Raw genomic sequence first — 19141 nt, 5'->3', positions numbered from 1 at the left:
GGGGGTAGGCTGTTTGGGGCGGATGCTTCTATTAGGGGCTATTGGACGGGAATGTTGGGGTATTGTTTTCTTCTTTTTCCTTTTCTGGGGGGGGGGCTTGGAGGGGCTGCGTTGTGTTTTGCTGTGTTGCAGAACGTTACTTGCTCTTAGCTTTGGTTGGGGGTCGGGGAATATAGGAGGGTTGTGCGCACTGCCTTACTGCTTTACAGTTTATGCCTCCCCTACCCCTCCTGGACCACCGACCTCCCCCCTTCCGACCAGAATTGCTGCAACATGTCTCTTTTTCTTTCATTGTACTGTATGTAACCTTGACCTCCTACTTCCCTTCCCCATGTTTCTTTCGTTTTTTAAAATAAAAATGCTTTAAACCTAAAATAAAATGCTTTTTGCACTTAGGGCATTTTTATGATTTTTCTTTGAGCAGCTTCTTATATAAAATGACAGATTACCATTTTATTTTAAAGCTGTATTATCAGTTTTGTCTTTGTGAGTGAAAAAAGCCTTTTCACAGTAAGAACTATTTATACAGTTTTGCTCCAGTGTGTATTGTCTGATGTAGTGATAGATCACCAGCTCACTTGAAAGCCTTTTGACATACAGTACATTTACATGGTTCCTTCCCAGTGTGGGTTCTGTGATGAACAAATAGTTCTTGCAGTTGATTGAAAGCCTTTTCACATTTATAGGATTTCTCCTCCATTTGATTTCTCTGGTGAAGTATCAACTTGTATTTGCTTGAAAGCATTGTCACATTTTGTACATTTATACAGCTTCTCCTAAGCGTGATTATTGTGAGGAAGCAATAGATGACCATTTTGCTTGAAATTCCTATCGCACTCAAAACATTTATATGGTGTCTCACTGGTGTGAGATACAGGGTGTATCAAATGTCTTTTTGTAATGAAAGCCTTGTCAATTTCAGAAAATTTATAAGGTTTCTCACAAGTGGGATTTCTCTGATGTACTGAAAATCCACTCCTTTGCTTGAAAGTCTTTTGGCATTCAGAACATTTATACAGTTTCTCTCCAGTGTGATCTCTTTGATGTATTATTAGCAGTTTCTTTGTAGTGAAACACTTGTCACACTCAGGACATTTTTATGGTTTCTCACCAGAGTGATTTCTCTGATGTAGCGAAAGTTCACCATTACTCTTAAAAGCCTTTTGACATTCAGAACATGTATAGGGGTTTTCACCAGTGTGAATTCTCTGGTGTATTGTTAGCAGCTGCTTTGCAGAGAAACCCTTGTCACACACAGGACACTGATATGGTTTCTCATCAGTGTGGGTTCTCTGGTGTCTCGTCAGCCCGCTTTTTGTAATGAAAGCATAACTGCATTCAGAACACCTATGTGGTTTTTCCCCAGTGTGAATTTGCCCATGTAATGCTAATTCGCTCTTTTGCTTGAAAGCCTTGTGACATGCAGAACATTTAAATGGTTTTTCACCAGTATGAGTTCGTAGATGTATCTTCAACTCTTTCTTTTTAATGAAAGCCTTGCTACATTCAAAACATATGTATAGTTTCTCGCCAGTATGAGTTTGCTGATGTGACATCAGCTGTGTCTTTCTAATGAAACCCTTGTCACATTCAGATCATGAATATGGTTTCTCCCCAGTATTAGTTCGCTGATGTATTATCAGGTTTCTTTTTGCAACAAAACCCTTGTCACACTCAGAACATTTATAAGGTTTCTCCCCTGTGTGATATCTCTGATGTTCTGAAAGGCCATTCCATTGCTTGAAAGCCTTGCTACATTCAGAACATTTATATGGTTTCTCACCAGTGTGGGTTCTCTGGTGTCTCGTCAGCTCGCTTTTCGTAATGAAAGCATAACTGCATTCAGAACACCTATGTGGTTTTTCCTCAGTGTGAATTTGCCCATGTAATGTTAATTCGCTCTTTTGCTTGAAAGCCTTGTCACATGCAGAACATTTAAATGGTTTTTCACCAGTATGAGTTCGGAGATGTATCTTCAACTGCTTCTTTGTAATGAAAGCCTTGCTACATTCAAAACATTTATATGGTTTCTCACCAGTGTGAATTCTGTGATGTTGTACCAAATTGAAGTTTTGCTTGAAAGCTTTGTCACATTCTGTACATTTATACGGTTTCTCACCAGTGTGGGTTCTCTGGTGTCTAATCAGCCCGCTTTCCATAATGAAAGCATAACTGCATTCAGAACACCTATGTGGTTTTTCCCCAGTGTGAATTTGCCCATGTAATGTTAATTCGCTCTTTTGCTTGAAAGCCTTGTCACATTCTGTACATTTATACGGTTTCTCCCCAGTGTGATTCTTGTGGTGACGTAATAGATGAGCCTTTTGCTTGAAAGCCATGTCACATTCAGAACATTTATATGGTGTCTCGCCGGTGTGTGATAGGTGATGTATCATCAAATTACCTTTTGTAAAGAAAGCCTTGTCACACTCAGAACATTTATAAGGTTTCTCACCGGTGTGATATCTCTGATGTACTGAAAGCTTACTCTTACATTTGAAAGCCTTGTTACAGTCAGAACATTTATATGGTTTCTCATCAGTGTGACTTCTCTGATGTAGTGATAGTTCACCCTTGTGATTAAAAGCTTTGTAGCATTCTGAACATTCATATGGTTTCTCACCAGTAAGAGTTTGCTGATGTATCAGCTGTGTCTTTGTAATAAAGGCTTTGTCGCACTGAGTAAATTCATATGGTCTTGTTTCAGTCTGACCTGTGTCTTTCAGCAGATCCATGTGTGTTGAAAACTCAACTTAATTAACTAGTTTTTTAAATTCAGTATGGTTTTGTTCATCTACAGTTAAAGTCTATATTTATCTGGTCTTAAAATGCTGAAGTGTACGTAATGTTTTCCAGATGGGAATTTCTATAAAATCTTTCTGTACGTTCTCATGTGTAGATATCTTGATTGCTTAGGGTCTTTCAAGTGTTCATTGCTGTCATATTGTTGAGACACACACCATGCCTTTTTATGTGTGTGAACAGAAAAAGGCTGTTTACATCAGAAGCTCACATCAATAACAATCACAGACCTTTCATGAGCGAAAGTCTCTAAAATATGTCTCATACTTTTCGGGGGGGGTTAATGTCTCCAAATTAGGATTGCTTTCTCTGGTGTCCAACATGATGTTCTGACAGTTGCTTTCATTTTAGATTTCTTTCACCTGCTGATTGAAAAAATAGACATTAGCATGTTGTGAGCTACAATTAACAAAAAAATGCAGTTATAAATAAAATTGTTTTTCTATTATGAAACTGAGCGAATTAAATAATTAAAGTAGCTAAAATTAACAAAATATTTTGAGATGCACAAATAGCCCATGCCCCAGCTAATAGAGATAAAGCTGATTAGATGTGTTAATGGACAGAGACATTGGCAATGATGACTGGACTGGGATATTTAGGCATTGGTACAGTAGTGGGCTGTAAGTAAAACAAACCATAGACTAGGTGGCTCACAGACACCTTCAGAGTAGCTTGCAGCAGTGAGTGAATTGTTATATAAGCACATATTGCATTTCCCTTGTGAAGTAAAGCGAAGGCTGTGTTTATTTTACATTATTATCTTCAGGGTGCAGGTAGCAGGGCCTGATCATGAGCAATGCTGATTTCAGATTTACAACCCAGGGCCAGGCACAGAGCGGATGAACTGAAGCACTGCGGTATTTAACTCTTCAATAAAAGTCCTCGTCAAATAAATATTGGAGCGGAGAACAAACTGATGCTTATGAATGCGTTTAAATGGGAGAAAATTAAAATGAAGAGTTAACTTAATGATTAAGTTAAGTTTTCATTTTAATTTTCTCCCATTTCAAAGTGTATTTACAAACAGACACCTTCTTGCTCGTAGTGGCCGGTAGACACTGTGCCAAATTTAATAACTGAAACATAGAGTTATTATTTTTAATGGGGCGAATACAAATTGAAGAAAAATATTTCTATGAAACATTAAGGACCTTCCACTTTTGTGTAAGTTTTTGAATGTTTGATGCTCACAAAGGGATTTATAAGTAGTACCTTTGCAAATGCAGAAAGATAGGATTGTCTTCTTTTGTTTTTTTTTACATGTACGCTTACCTTTGTGAAACAGACCCTGTGTCTTAATGTTTTCCTCCACTTTTAGTCAATCCAACTACGCCATAATATTTTATGAAACAAGTTTCTTCACTTTAAATTCCTCCCATTTCAACAAATGGGTGTATTTTTGTGTTATAATATGCCACTGTGTCTACAGGCCACTGGGTGCAAGATGCCTGCTGTTTATAAATGTGAAAATGAAATGAGAGAACATTTAAATGATGAGATTTAAGGAATACATATAAACATAAAGATAACTCTTCAATTGAATTTTCTCCCATTTCAAAGTGAGATTATTACTTTTAACAAATCCCGATGCAATGACACAGGTAGTGCTTTGTGTAATATCTGTACACTTGTTTTGCTTAACAGAGTACATGCCAGGATTCTATGTTATATATGTGGTGACCCGAATTCCGCCCGTGTACCACTCCTTAGAACTTCCTTAGACACTTCCTCAAATTCGTGCAAGGTGAGTCCTAAAATGAAGTTATTATTCTCTCATTATTGGTGTAGTTTTTTTTTATACATCTTAAGGTGAGGTGGATTTATATATGCCAACCACGCCACCCTTTTATCTTCCAACATTATTAGTGCCTGTTCTATGCTACGGTCATTATGTCTTAATGCTAATTTTTGGTATCATGATATCCGGTTTTTCCAGAATGGTCATATGGTCTTTGACACACTTTTTTAGTTGTGAGGCCTGCCTATTTTTCTAGCTTTTTAAAGAAATGCCTTTTCTTGTTCTAGACTGCAAGTACATATGTACACCAGGTCTAAAGTGAATTGTGCCTTCTACGACTTGGGGGCATATAAGCAAGGGCCGGAGCTAAAATGATCGCCGCTTTAGCGTCCGTTTCCGGATGAAAAACGGCGATAATTGTAACGCCCTATTAGCAAGGACACGCTAACACATGAATCCATGCTTCTTCGCCCTTTCCCTTAACGCCCAGCTTTGCATCTCTAATGAGATCTAAAGAGGGCGTTCCTCCCCAGGATAACGGGAGAAATGTCGCTAAGCAAAATTTCTCCTATTATCAATCCTCACGCAAAGAAGCATAGCGACAAGAAAAGTAGCAATAACCTCTGTTATCACTACTTTCCTTACGCCTGCTTTGAAACTGACTTAGCCATGATATCCTATAGAAAGTGGCTAACATGGTTAAGTATGTGTAGCCCTATCAGCAAGCTATCGCCAAAAGTTGTGCGATTATCGCTGGATTTCCAGCGATAATCGCACAGTTGGCAGCTTGCGCTCTGAATTTTATTGCTTTTGGAGATAAGCATTGCTGATAGCACGCTATCTCCGCGATAAAATTCAGAGTTGGCCGGCGATAATTATCCTAGCGCTAAGTGGGCTTAGCGATAATTATCGCCGGCCCTTGCTGATATGCCCCTTGGTTCCTTCATACAGCTTTCATATCACCATCGATTGGTTGTATACTTACAAGGTGAGAAAGAGTTGAACAATTCTTCAAACCATATTTGTTTTAAGCCTAGAACTTTAATTACATGTAAATAGCACTGCTTGTACTTTCCTGTTTGGTAAGTCGTGTTACTAATAGGCTTGACTCTTTCATCTTGACCAAGTAATAAAGAATCTGCAATACATGCACTTGACAGTTTTGTCCTCTTTCCATTTTCTCTCTATATAACCATCTCCTAGGCTATGGTCACGTTATTATATTTTTTTTATGTCGTTTTTTTCTCTCCCGTATGCACTGACAAAAATTGTTATTATATGTTCTGGAAATGTATACATTTGTATTAAATATGTTATATGTGGTAGACATACAGTTTTGTGTTTACTATGTGGTATTTCACTTCTAGTATGATGTTTATATGTTTGTAAATATTTATGTGGAAAAGAATTTCTTTGTATAAGTTTGTGGGTCATTTTGTAAAATGTTGTAAAATACTGTGTGTGTTCTTTTAAATGTTGGTTATGGTCTGTTAATGTTACGTTTTGTCTATGATTGTTACAGCCCTGATGAATTTCCCTTTTTGCACAATCGGGAACGAAACATGCTGGCTGTGTGCCATTTTTAAAGACTGAGTGAAAAAAATAAGTACTTTTGGAATTACTATTGATGTGTCTGACTTTGCTACGAGTGCACCTTTCACCTTCTCTTGAAAAACTTTGACCGTGACTCGCACCTCTGCACGACGGGTGTAAGAAGTGTGTTGCACCACTCAGAAATTGACTGTACATGTGGATTGGTTGAGCTGGACTTTGGTCTGTCGTCTGTTCCTTTTTTGCTAACATTTACACACAGTGGGCATTGTGCTACCGGTGGCTGGTAGACAAAGTGCCATATTTATAACTGGGAAATACAAAAATGGTGGCTCCATAGTATGAACATTTTTGCAGAACATTCTTCTGGCCTTTAAATTTCTGCCATTTTTAGAAAGAATGGTGGTGGGTTTTTAGGTATACATGTAACACTGACGCATATGGTGAAAGGTATGTCCTGTGACACAAGTACATACGAAAAAGGCTCCTACTCACCCATTCATATGCACACATGTTGATAAGTCTTCAAAAACCATGCTCTGACTGACATACAAGGCAGCCCTGTCATAGTGCCTCTAGTCAAAATATGTTGTTCAAATCATAGTATATGGCTCTATGAACAATAGGTTTAAAGTCAATGAAGAAGGGCGTGGGGGTGTCTGGTGACACTACGCCAGTGGCTTGGCCTTTACTAGATCACAAGGATTTTCATTGATTAGAAGTAGCTCTCTGTTACAATGTTAAATGTACATTGTAAAATAAGTAAATCCAATAATAGTAAGTATTCTTAAGTTGGTTTATTAGTCATAGTTGGTAGTAAGGAAGGCCCCACCGGGAGCAGCATCCAGCTGCTCAGCCCCACTCACTCAAACTGATCACACATTCAAACCATGCATACACGAACATTCCAATGACATCACACACACAGGCTGAGCAGCAGAGAAGGAGGAGACCAGAATATAACACATCTCCCTCTTTTAAAACAAAGAAAAGAAAAGAAAGCAAGAGGAAATAAATACAGTATGCCCTGACGATGACAAGGTCAGGATATCAAATAAGCAGTCAACACAAATAAATGAATGACTACAAATAAAAATTCTGAAATAGCAATAAAGCATAATATAGGAATTCTTACACAAAACATGAAAAGAGGCATAAAATCACCTCGCATAAAACAAATGCCAAAGACATCACATAACAAAACAATTTGACAAAATAGACCTCACATAACCACCATCCCCCATCACAAACCAAAACCCTAAATATCACAAATCATGCCAGTTGGCCAGACTGTCACAAAAAGCAATAGACAGGGAACCAAACTAGATAAAATGGCGTCCCAATAGAATAACAAAAATAGGACGCAGAAGTCCCCACACGCTACCCGAAACACACTTAAAATAAAACACACAGCACAAGGTGCATAACTCCTAGTGCATGGGGTACATGACACCCCAAGTTAATGTACTCAAATTACAACATTCCGCACAAGGTACATGACTCCCCAGTGGCTCTCTGTTAAACTGAACACCTCTAACTGAATAGAGCACTTGCGTGGTTCAACGAAATAAATCATGAATGAACAGAACTGAGGACTCTGCAGCCCCATATAATTTAACCTGAAACAGATGGAGCACCTCAAATAATGAGCACCTATGTGGCTCCGCAAAAGATACACACTAAACATCCAAACTTGAAAAACTAATCTTCAGAAAATTCACACTAGGATTGAACACCTCAAAACATTTTGAGCACTAAAAGTGGTTCAATGCAATAGAAGAAAAATGTAGCCCCTGCACAACTCCTCACAGTAAAAATGTGAACTCCTCTATTAGAATAGAGCACTAAGAAAAGTGGTTCATCAAACATACAGCAAAATAAATCTCAACACCTACCAACAGTAGTTCCAAAACATATAGCAGAATCACACGTTCCTACTAATAATCAATGGAAATAAATTAAATTGAGCATCCCAACTCAAATAGCGCACTCCTATGGCTCAACAAATTAAAGCCAATACTACAAAGAATGAACTCCTCAAATAAAATGAGCACAAATGTGGTTCATTACTATAAAAGAAAAATCTAAAACTTCCACGACTTTGCGTAGTAAAACATGACCACTAAAAATCATCACTTAAAGAAAACAAATGAGCACCTGAAAAAAAGTTCCAGTACATAAGTAGCTAAATTCAGTAAACGTAAATTAATCTATTAAAATTACAGTTAAGGAGCACATTAACAAAGATCTCAGCATATAAACAGTTCATGTAGTAACAGTAAATCAAATCAGTCTCTCTGTACATAACATGTAAACAAGCGTAAACATATCATCACAAGTACACATGTGATTAGCAAATAATTCAAAACAAGAAACTAAAACAATAAAAGTAGTCACCGTTGTCACAATAAACATCTCCACTTCTTCAGCAAGGCAGGTAAATGATATTCAAAGAATTGAATCCACAGTGTCTAAATCGAATGGATAATATATTCCTGTAGTCGTGCCATAATGAAAAATAGACACTAGATGGCGCAAATGGAACAGAATTAATGAATGCAGTACGTAATGTTGGAAGTTTCCGAAGAAAACAGCTCCGGTGAGCAATCTGTGGCAGTTTCAAAATCAATCTCAGTCAAAATGTCTATTAACACAGTACCTTTCTCATGAAGAACACTTTGAAAATCCGCTCGATGTTACTGAGGAGACAGGAGAACAATGGGAGCACAATGAAAGAATTTAGGCAGACAGTCATCCGTAATCTCCACGCTCTTTGACCCTGCCATGACAGTTGTTGCCAATGATGCACGTACGTGCGCATAAACACTGCGTGAACTTGACCCTTCATGACGCTGACGCGCGTCCATAGATGACAACGTGTTCCACAGAATCACCAATACTGTGGCAGTATTCTGTTGCGTCATCATTCAGCATTCAGCCGGCCAAGAAACAGATCTTCAGCTGAAGAAAAAGACAGTTGGAAATGACGGTAGGCAAAGTACAGTACGTTACAAATGGCAATGGATTTCCATGCATACCAGCCCCACAATTTGAAATACAGCTTCAGGCTGAAACTCCTCCTTTTTTATGTCAAAGTCCGACGGTCCAGAAAATGAAATCTAATATTTTAAAAGCCATATAAAGTCCAACGCTTGTAACATACCTTTATGGATGTCTTTATGGATGGCTGTCAGATGTAACATGACACCGGTGGGGCATCAAAAGCGTTGCTTGTCTTCTTAAAGCTTTTTCCACAGTTAATTTGCCATCATTTTTGTAGTTCCATGTTTCAAGTTTCAAATGTAGTTCCTGCACACGTAGTTCTTTCTCCCTCGTCGCCATTGTTACAATGTTAAATGTACATTGTAAAATAAGTAAATCCAATAATAGTAAGTATTCTTAAGTTGGTTTATTAGTCATAGTTGGTAGTAAGGAAGGCCCCACCGGGAGCAGCATCCAGCTGCTCAGCCCCACTCACTCAAACTGATCACACATTCAAACCATGCATACACGAACATTCCAATGACATCACACACACAGGCTGAGCAGCAGAGAAGGAGGAGACCAGAATATAACACTCTCATTACAGAAAAGGAGACCCCTGCCATAGACAATATAGGACTCATGTCAGGATTTTTAGATTTTCCTTTTCTGACAACGAATGATGTCGAGTTTCTATAAATATTATTGTGACTGTTGATCATAATAAATGTCACAATTATATTGAACACCTTAATATTTGCCAGTTACTTGGAACTATGCCTATGGCTCTTTTATTCTGCTTCATGAATTTCTGAGAGTGTTAACCGTATTGTAGCACAACACCTCTGAAAATCTGGAACTTCTTATACACCTAGAGAACAATTCAACTGCAGGGAACACCGACAATCTGTCCGATATCTTATATTCTCAAAAATACATTTATCAGTTAACATTTAGAAACACACTGCTCATGCTCAATACGAATGTATTTTGCGTATGGACGTTTACTAATATTTTGAGATATTTGGTAGTGAACAAATTCTGAAGTTTCCTTCTAGTTAGCATGTTCTCTCAACATTGGTTCAATTTAATAGCTCAGCCCATACCCATTGTATATCCAAATGTAGAATTACATACCGTTAAAAGCACACAAATGTCTGCTCTCCTCAGGTTTAACCCCATCACTGCTGTTATGATGAAGGTGTATGTCAGAAATTACATTTGAATGCAAGAAACCCTGGTAGTAAATCTAAAAGGATAATGATTAACAATATACAAACTTAAAGATTAATGCATATGGTTGAAATATCTTCTTTGCTGATATGCCCATCAAATCCTGATAGCAAGCAAATCAGTAATATTTATAGTTGGGTTTCCTAAAAACAACCTTGATTTATACTTTAACATAGTAATGCTAGAACCATCTAAGTCAACCACGTCAAACACCATGACACTGCATGATCAACATTCACAATATTAAGCCACCAATGCTCCTTCCTCACAATGTACAACAGGGACACTGGGGTATTGGATAAACTGAAAATGCCACACTAACACTGGAGTCAAAACAGCCTCCAAAAATGTCTACTATCTTCAAGTTGTATTTTTCAAAAACACAAGGCTTTCCTCCTAAATAGATCTTCTGTCAGATCCACACTCTGCTTATAAGTACTGCTTATAAGTGGAAAGTCAAACTGCAGCCTCACATGAAATAACTAGAAGTACTTTATCTTTCTACACTCTTTTCAGTAAAGAAAAGAGAGCCCGCCTCACTACCATAAATCCTATTGAAGCAATACAGTTAAGTTTATAGTTTTAGTTAATTCATTTTTTTTTGCAGAAATAATACTGGTACATTACAATTTATTAATGTCATTAAAAATTAAGTGTAAAAGGAGGAACTTTTGTCAAGTCATATAACTTGTTTCCTACAAGGCAAACATTTTCTAATAGGTTAACATTTATTGTTTGCTTTGATTGGTGCTCAAACAAAATAGTAAAACCTGTTTATCATTGGTTTTTACAAAATAAAGCAAGCATTATACAATGCGAGAGCTACCAACCACCTGCTTTTTAGTTTTTGATATATCCTATCAATACACATGATGGAACCCAGCTCAACACTTGTACCATTAGAGCCAAAACAATCAGATGGCAATGGGGGCTCAGCTGGCATTTTGGTGTCTATTGAGCTTTACTGTTTCAAAGCACAAGCTTACGTGGAGGACAACTTTTTGTTACCCAGGCAGATTATGGATTGCAATAATTAACCGAATGTAAGTTAGCCCAACCATGCAAAATTTTTCAATGGTATGACAAAAGTGAGCCAGTTTTTGGGCCAATCTTACATTCTGCCTGTACTTTAACAGTTTTAGCTTTATCGCCTTTTAATCGCAGTTTTCACTTACACCCTACCACAGTATCATCGCAATTTGATATGGCTGCTATAGACACACAAAACTGTTTTTATTGATGATGGTTTGTTATGGTTTTAATTAACTGTACAATAAAGTATTACTTACTTACTGTCTAGGTTTAGGGGGCTAATGGTGGCACTGTGAACTAGCGGATTCCAGGGACAACATACCCTGCAGGGGTGCATGGAATCAGCCTGGCACCATCCTAAGTTATATGTTGTTCACAAATGAGGAAACTACATGACATGGCGCCGCCAACGTTGATTGGTTTCTTATTTTGTATGGAACAACTGAGTTATTCAATCTGGCTTCCTTAGAGATCCCTATGCACCTTGTAAATGGAAATCTTCTATGGTGGTAGGGATTATCCTCCTCAGCTGAGTAGGTATACCATATGTATTGGCTGTTGGTAAATTCAAGCTTGAAAAGATCCAAATCCCACTGTTTTAGCCAAACTCTGTAATTAATTTCTTACATACCATGGCACAAAACATTTCTGAGAACTGCAGATATGCAGTCACTCACTCAAAAACTACTACAACATGGAGTCACACTAGAAGGTGGGGATTTTACCTTTGTGTCAGAGGAACACAAAGAATGTAGGATAGAGGTATTTTGCTCTTGGGGGAAATTCCCTGCTGCAGATGATGCTAAACAGGTATTTCACAAATATGAAGAGGAGATAGAAGTCCCTCTAACCAAGAACATGCTCATTGGTTTAAAGGCGCCCTCCCACATAGTATGCAAAACATAATACTGGGCCCACTCAGCAAGGAGGGGGCAACGTGGCCAGTCCTAGCCGGTTATACACCGCATCCCGGTATTTATTGCTTGACCGCAGTCCAGCTGCGGGGATTATATAATAATCTAGTTACAATATACAGAAACCTTGCACAATTCGTGAAGCGAACATTAATACTTGCTCCTGCGCTGAAAGTTTAAGCCGTAGCACAACAATTAGCCACACCGGGCATCAGCCCACAAACTTTAAATGCAGTAATGGGAAAAATTCCCCAACAAACGGGAAGAGATTCCGTTTTGGATAGCACTGAAGCTGTATTTCACCATCCAGGACCGCAGGAAAAACACAGGGTACTAACCATTCACTTGCCAATGGGGATGGCTCCCCCGGCAGAGGATTGTGCTACTTGGTGTTTGGTCTTCGTTGTAGTATATACCAGAACACATGGCATCCCTTCTTTGGCGGTTCTACCTAAAATATTAAAACAGGTACAGAATGAGCATGGGGCAGCACCGGCCCTGGACTTAGGAATTAAACTGATGGGCAATTTCGCTGCAGTGTCAGCCACAATGTTGAGTAACATTAATGGGGAAGTAGCAGTGTTAGCTATGAGCGAACGTCTAAGGGATTTTCCTCCTGCTATGCAGGAGTGCAAATTACCTGAAATTATTGAAGAAACATATGCTAGGCTGGTTAGAGATAATTCTGGAGCTATTCAAGGGAAACCACAGTTAAAGAGGTATTCTGAAAAGGATAACTCTAAGCAAGCACCCGATTCTTCAAAGAAGAAGAAGTGGGACTATAAGAACAAGGATATATCAAAATCATGGGGTGGGTCTTCTACACAGGAATCTACCAAAAAATGTTTCAACTTACGTAACTATGATAATGTAAAACCGCCTGATAGTTATCAGGATACTGATACACGATACACCTTTAGTTCCTTTCAGGATTTATCCGATAAACGTTTGGAGAGAGGAGAACGAACATAGTGGAGAACAGAAGAACATGTGAAACCAAGGAAGGACTCACAAAGCTTGTCTGACAACATAATTCAACAACAAAACATCAATATAAAAAGGAGGTGGCCCAGACTTAAGGTCAGGCATGCCCCGGATTTTGAGGACTCTGATTCTGAATGGGGAATGGGCATTGGCAATGCTGGACAACGAGGCTGAAGTCGCAATAATTCGCCAAATCCTGATAGATTGTCTGCTGGGAGTAGCACTGAGTGAGTATAACATGGTGGAAACACCAGATACCAGGCTGAGCGTTCTACATCATTTATACGAAGTGTAACAATGGTTGGACAGGGATAGGCCCAAGCTTATTAATGTCCTCTTTTGGGAGGAACTCCCTCAGGGCTACAATATTCTGTTGGCCACCTGGCTTCGGGATTTGATTGCCCAAAGGGGAAACAGTGATTTTACCATTCTTTTCCGACCTCGTTCCCGAATCAATTAAACACTTGTGGTAGATTGGAGTGAGGCTAGATTGTGGTGGAGTGGGGTAGATTAGAGTGGAGTGGAGTTAGATTGCAGAAGTTTGTAGTGGAGTGGGGTAAATTGGAAAGGAGTAGGGTAAATTGGACTGGGGTAGATTGGAGTGTTGTAGAATGAAGCCGTGTAGATTGGAGTGGAGTGGGTTGGACTGGCATACATTGGAGTGGGGTAGATTGAGTAGGGTAGATTGGGGTAGAGTTGAGTGGAGTAGATTGGGGTAGAGTGGAGTGGGAAAGGTTGGAGTGGAGTGGGATGGATTAGAACATAGTGGAATGGATAGGGGTAGAATAGAGTGAAGTGTGGTTAATTGGGTTTAAGCGGGCAGATAAAGTGGTATGGGGTATATCGGGGTCAGTAAATTAAGGCAGGGTAGATTGGGGTCGAGTGGAATTGGGTAGATTGGAGTGGAGTTGATGAGTTGGACAGATTGGAGTGGAGTTGAAATTGAAGTGGAGTGAGATAGATTATGGAAGAGTGGGGTGGATTAGAGTTGAGTGGGGTAGATGGAGTGGAGTGGGGTAGGTTGGATTGGGATGGATTAGTACTTAGTGGAATGGATTAGGTTACATTAGAGTGGAGTGTGGTTGATTGGGCTGAGTGGGGCAGATTGGAGTGGTATGGGGTATATTGGGGTGGGGTATATTGGGGTTGAGTGGAGTTGGGTAGATTGAAGTGGGGTAGGTTGGAGTGGGTAGATTGGAGTCGAGTAGAGTGGGGAGGGTACATTACAGTGGGGTAAATTGGGATAGAGTGGAGTAGACAGTGGTAGATTGGAGTAGAGTAGATTGGGGTGAGGTGGGGTATTTTAGTAATCAAAGAAAAAAACACTTAACTGAAAACTTCCGGCTGCCGCCTCTCCTCCGTCCTCTTCTTCCTGTCTCCGGTTCGGCAGTAGGAAGCACCCAGGCTCCAAGGCTCTTCTGAGCTAATCACAACGCTGCAATGTTATGTTATGTTATTTTAATTTATAGCACGCACGGATACTCACGAGTGTCCCAGCACAATACCAGCAAAAGAGGGAAAGTGTCTGTTTAAGCGAAGAGATGTGTTTTCAAATGTTTCTTAAATACCACCGGGTCCTGAATATTGCGTAGGACAAGGGGCAGGGCATTCCAGGCAGCAGTAGCCTTCCTTGTCAAAGAGTTACCTCCAAGCCTCTGGTATTTGAATCGAGGAACCTGTGCAAAGCAGAGGCACGTGGCGCGCAGCTGTCTTGATGGAACACAAATGTTTTTGTAGGTATAGTGGGCCAAGCCCATGCAGTGCTCTGTGAGCCACAACCAATGATTTAAACTTAACCCGTTCCGCAACGGGGAGCCAATACAGTGAATGTAGATGGTGTCGCACACTGCTCCTGGTAGAGATACCCAGAAGCAGTCTGGCCGCCGCGTTTTGGACAACCTGCAGCTTTTTCAGAAGGTAGCCCGGAGTGCCAATGTATAGTGCATTGGCATAATCCAACTGGGACAAAATGAGTACACAGGTCAGTTTCTCTCGCGGCCTAGGGAAGAGGGAAAAACTTCCTCAGAGTTTTGAGGAGACCAAAACAATTACCGGCCAGCTTCTTATAAGAAAGAAAGACTCTCATCAAACCATACCCCCAAATTCTTGCCAGGTTTCCCTAGAGAGGTTGGCACCAGGAGCTCAGAAGGCAAAAGAGATTCTCCGAAGTTAGGAGAAAATGTTCAGACTTCTCCTCATTGCACTTTAGCTGCGCAGCTGCTAACCATTTAAAAATGGCTGAGAGGCAATGATGAACCGAAGAAACCGAATCATCGTTATTGTCCCAAGTGAATAGCAGCTGGGTAGCATCAGCGTAGGCCATCACCTTGGCTACCAAGCTATCTGCCAAGTAGACTAAAGGTGTAACATAAATATTAAAAAGAAGGGGGCTAAGACAAGACCCCTGGGGCACTCCTGTGGTCACAAACTGTGTAGAAGAGGAGCACAGGGCATCCAGATCTATTGGGCCCGATCTTCTAAGAAGGATCTGAGCCAGTTCCAGGCAGTGCCCAACACACCTATCTCGGCAAGTCGTGAGAGAAGATAGGGACTGTGTCGAACGCCGCTGAGAGGTCCAACAGGATCAGTGCTGCCCTCCCGCCGGTGTCCAGACACTCCTCCATGGTCTCCATGACCTCCACAAGGATTGACTCGGTGCTATGGGCAGCCTGGAACCCCGATTGTGCAGGGTTCAAAATACCCTCCCTCTCAATGAACTCGGTGAGTTGATTATTGACAACCTTCTCACACACTTTAGCCAGCCTCGGCAAAGGGAAATGGGTAGGCAGTTTTCCGGATTGAGAGGATCAAGTGATTTTTTTTTATAAGTGTCAAAATCCTGGCCTGCTTCCAGGCCGCTGGAACACTGGCTGTCTGGCGAGATAACTTAACAATGCTATTCACCTCTGCGTTGATTGTTTCTGCTGCTGCGGCAAGCAGTCTAGCAGGACAAGGATTAGAGGGTGAGCCAGATTTTAAGCTCCTAATGATTTTGAGAGAGTCCTGCCACTCCACTGTCCTAAACCCATCCAGGCAGTGTTCAGCTCTGGGAGATTGAGGCAGGACAGATAGCACGGTCTCATTATCACCGTGTGAAAAGGCCGCCTGAATAGTGCGGATCTTATCCAGGAAGAAATTCGATAGAGTATTGCACCAGGTGTTTGAGGGTAAAAACACACTAGCTTGAGCCGAGGGAGACGTAAAGCTGTGAACAATCGAAAAAATATAGTTTACGTTGTTTTTAGCAGAGTCCATTCGACTAGAATAGAATTGCCTTTTGGCAACCGCTATGGCCTCATAGTAGACCTTCTGTTTAATTCTGAGCTTCAACTTAGCAGCCGAACAGTAATCACTGCGGCACCACGCTCACTCAAGAATCTTACATTCGTGTTTGAGTATTTTAAGCTCAGGGCTGAACCAGGGTTTAGAAGGAGATTCCCTGGACAGCATAGAAGAGCACTGTGGAGTAAGTGTGGTTACTGCCTTGGAGATCCAACTGGTAAAGCCATCTAGGTGATCTACAAGGCCACCTGATAAGGTAGCTCTAGTGGTCTCTAAAGCTAGCTTGAACGCACCTGGGGCAATTTTTCTCAAGGCAGGTTTGGATAAAGACCGTGCTACAGGTTCAGCATTAATCACGTCCCATGAAAAATATGTAATAAAATGATCCGACCAGGAGACCAGGCAAGGGTCTGTGATCGAGATAGGAAAGTTATCCTTTATTACTCACATTGAGACTGGCCTCAAATACCTTAGCGACTTCATAAAGCTGTCACCATGTTTGCTTTGGCACAAAATTTGGACTACTAGGGAATGCCAACTTAACAGAGAACTAATCAGGGATTGCATGAGCCTGGATTCCGCATCCAAAATTAAATGGTTGCGACATGTCCGGTTGATGTTCGCCAAGATTGGTTGTCCCGAATACTATGATGACCCAGAGTCCCTTGAAAATCTGTCTAGGTCGTCTCTTAAAAAACTTTTAATCACCCACCTGGAAGGTGTTAGATGGGATGCAGTGCGACTCAAAAATACTACCTTGAGCTACCAAAGAATTACTCCCACCGAAGGCTTGCAACTGTACCTCAGGACTGAAACGGCACCTTATCCCCGTATGCTTCTCACCAGGCTGCGCCTAGGCACCTTTTTCCGTATGGTCACCCTCCCTAAACAAAATGACTGGACTGCCTCGAACCTAATTTGCCCATGCGATGATTACTCACCACAAAGTAATATACATATTATGTTCTTTTGCAACCTGTATTCTGCCCCAAGGAAATTGTACCTATTACCTCTTTTAAAACAGTGGGGCATAAGAACATGCAAAGACGCTTATTTTAAATTACTTTTGTTAGATGAGGTGTATGTCATCTTTGTTGTTTCACGTTTTCTAATTTCAGTGATGAAATATAGAAATTCCATGATGTAACCCTTACATGTTTTAACTTTTGCTTATGTTTTTACATGAGGTCAATTGCTGTAATTTCATCATTGAATCTTATGATCTGGAAAACTGTTTTATAGAATCTCATAAAAAATTCGTTGGGGACAACTTTTAAACTTGCTGTATAAAATGTACTTGTATGCTTTTATGATTTTATCAAACAAATCGAATAAAGCTAAATTTGAATTTGAATTTGAATTTACTACAAATTGGGTCCAGTAAGTGGCCAGCCTGATGAATGGGGAGCTTAACCCGCTGGACCCGTTGGGCCAGATGGAGGGCATCCAGGAATTCACAAGGATCCTTGGCATCAGCGTGATCAAGATGAATGTTGAGATCCCCAAATAAAATGTAATGAGAGAATCTTAATGCCCTAGACACAATAGCAACCCCATAGGCCTGGTTGAAGGAACTCACTGGACCGGGGGCCTATAAATCAGAGAGCCACCCACAGAAAAGTGGTCTGAGAAACGGATACTAAAGTCAAGAACCTCCCCACTTCCCCATAAGGTGACATCCTGCCTGCGTAGATCCCACTTATTCTTATAGAAGATGGCCCCCACCCCCCCTTCCTTCTGGGTGGTCTGCTCTAAAAATCTTATATCCCTCGGGCGTGGCAAGGGTAACAACGGGGTCTGACAAGGAGTCTAGCCCGGTCTCCGTCACGAACAGTAGATCAAGCGATCCATCATCAAGGAGATCAAACACCTCTAGGTGGTGCTTCCTAAGGGAGCGAACATTGAACAAAGCTGCAGTGATGGGGGGGCCTTAAGAGGACTATTAAGAGGTATGCTTACTTGCTCCTCAACAACAGGTCCCAGGCCCAACCTGAAATCACAGGTTCGCTGCAATGCAGCGTTGTGATTGGTCTGAGCGCCGTGGATCGGCGGCCAGGCAGAGAATGGGAGGCTCTGCTCGTTCCTCACCAGGGTGTGTAATGCTGCCTGGTGGGGAAGATGCAAAGTGCGCAGGACTGCTTGGCCACCCCAAGAGGGCCGTCCAAGCGACCACTGCGCCCTCCTCGGCCTGGTTGCCCCCACGCTCCCCGCCTGCCTCCTTACCTGCTGCCTGCCTGCTGACGCCGATCCGGAGCCCCAGCCGCCGCAGGGCCGCCCGCATAGGTTTTCGCGGCGGTTCTTGCCGCGACCCCGCCCCCCCGCCTGCCGATTGGCCCACTCGCTCCCCGCCTCCCAGCGGACCCTCCCTCCCGGCTCCCTTCTTAAGGGGACCCTGACCTCGGCTCAGGAGCGACCACTGCGCCCTCCTCGGCCTGGTTGCCCCCACGCTCCCCGCCTGCTCTGCCTGCCTCCTTACCTGCTGCCTGCCTGCTGACTCCGATCCGGAGCCCCAGCCGCCCGCATAGGTTTTCGCGCCGGTTCTTGCCGCGACCCCGCCCCCCCGCCTGCCGATTGGCCCACGCGCTCCCCGCCTCCCAGCGGATCCTCCCTCCCGGCTCCC

General features: G+C 41.5%; 1 pseudogene; it reads right to left on the bottom strand.

The window, feature by feature from the left end:
- Positions 1-492: 492 nt before the first annotated feature.
- LOC147700327 (uncharacterized) lies at positions 493-2735 on the bottom strand (annotated as a pseudogene).
- Between the last annotated feature and the right edge of the window lie 16406 nt (positions 2736-19141).

The sequence above is a fragment of the Lissotriton vulgaris genome, chromosome 8 (assembly GCF_964263255.1).
Source record: "Lissotriton vulgaris chromosome 8, aLisVul1.2, whole genome shotgun sequence".
NCBI lineage: Eukaryota > Metazoa > Chordata > Amphibia > Caudata > Salamandridae > Lissotriton > Lissotriton vulgaris.
Note: the sequence above shows the minus strand (reverse complement) of the source record. Positions and strands in the feature narration are given on the sequence as shown.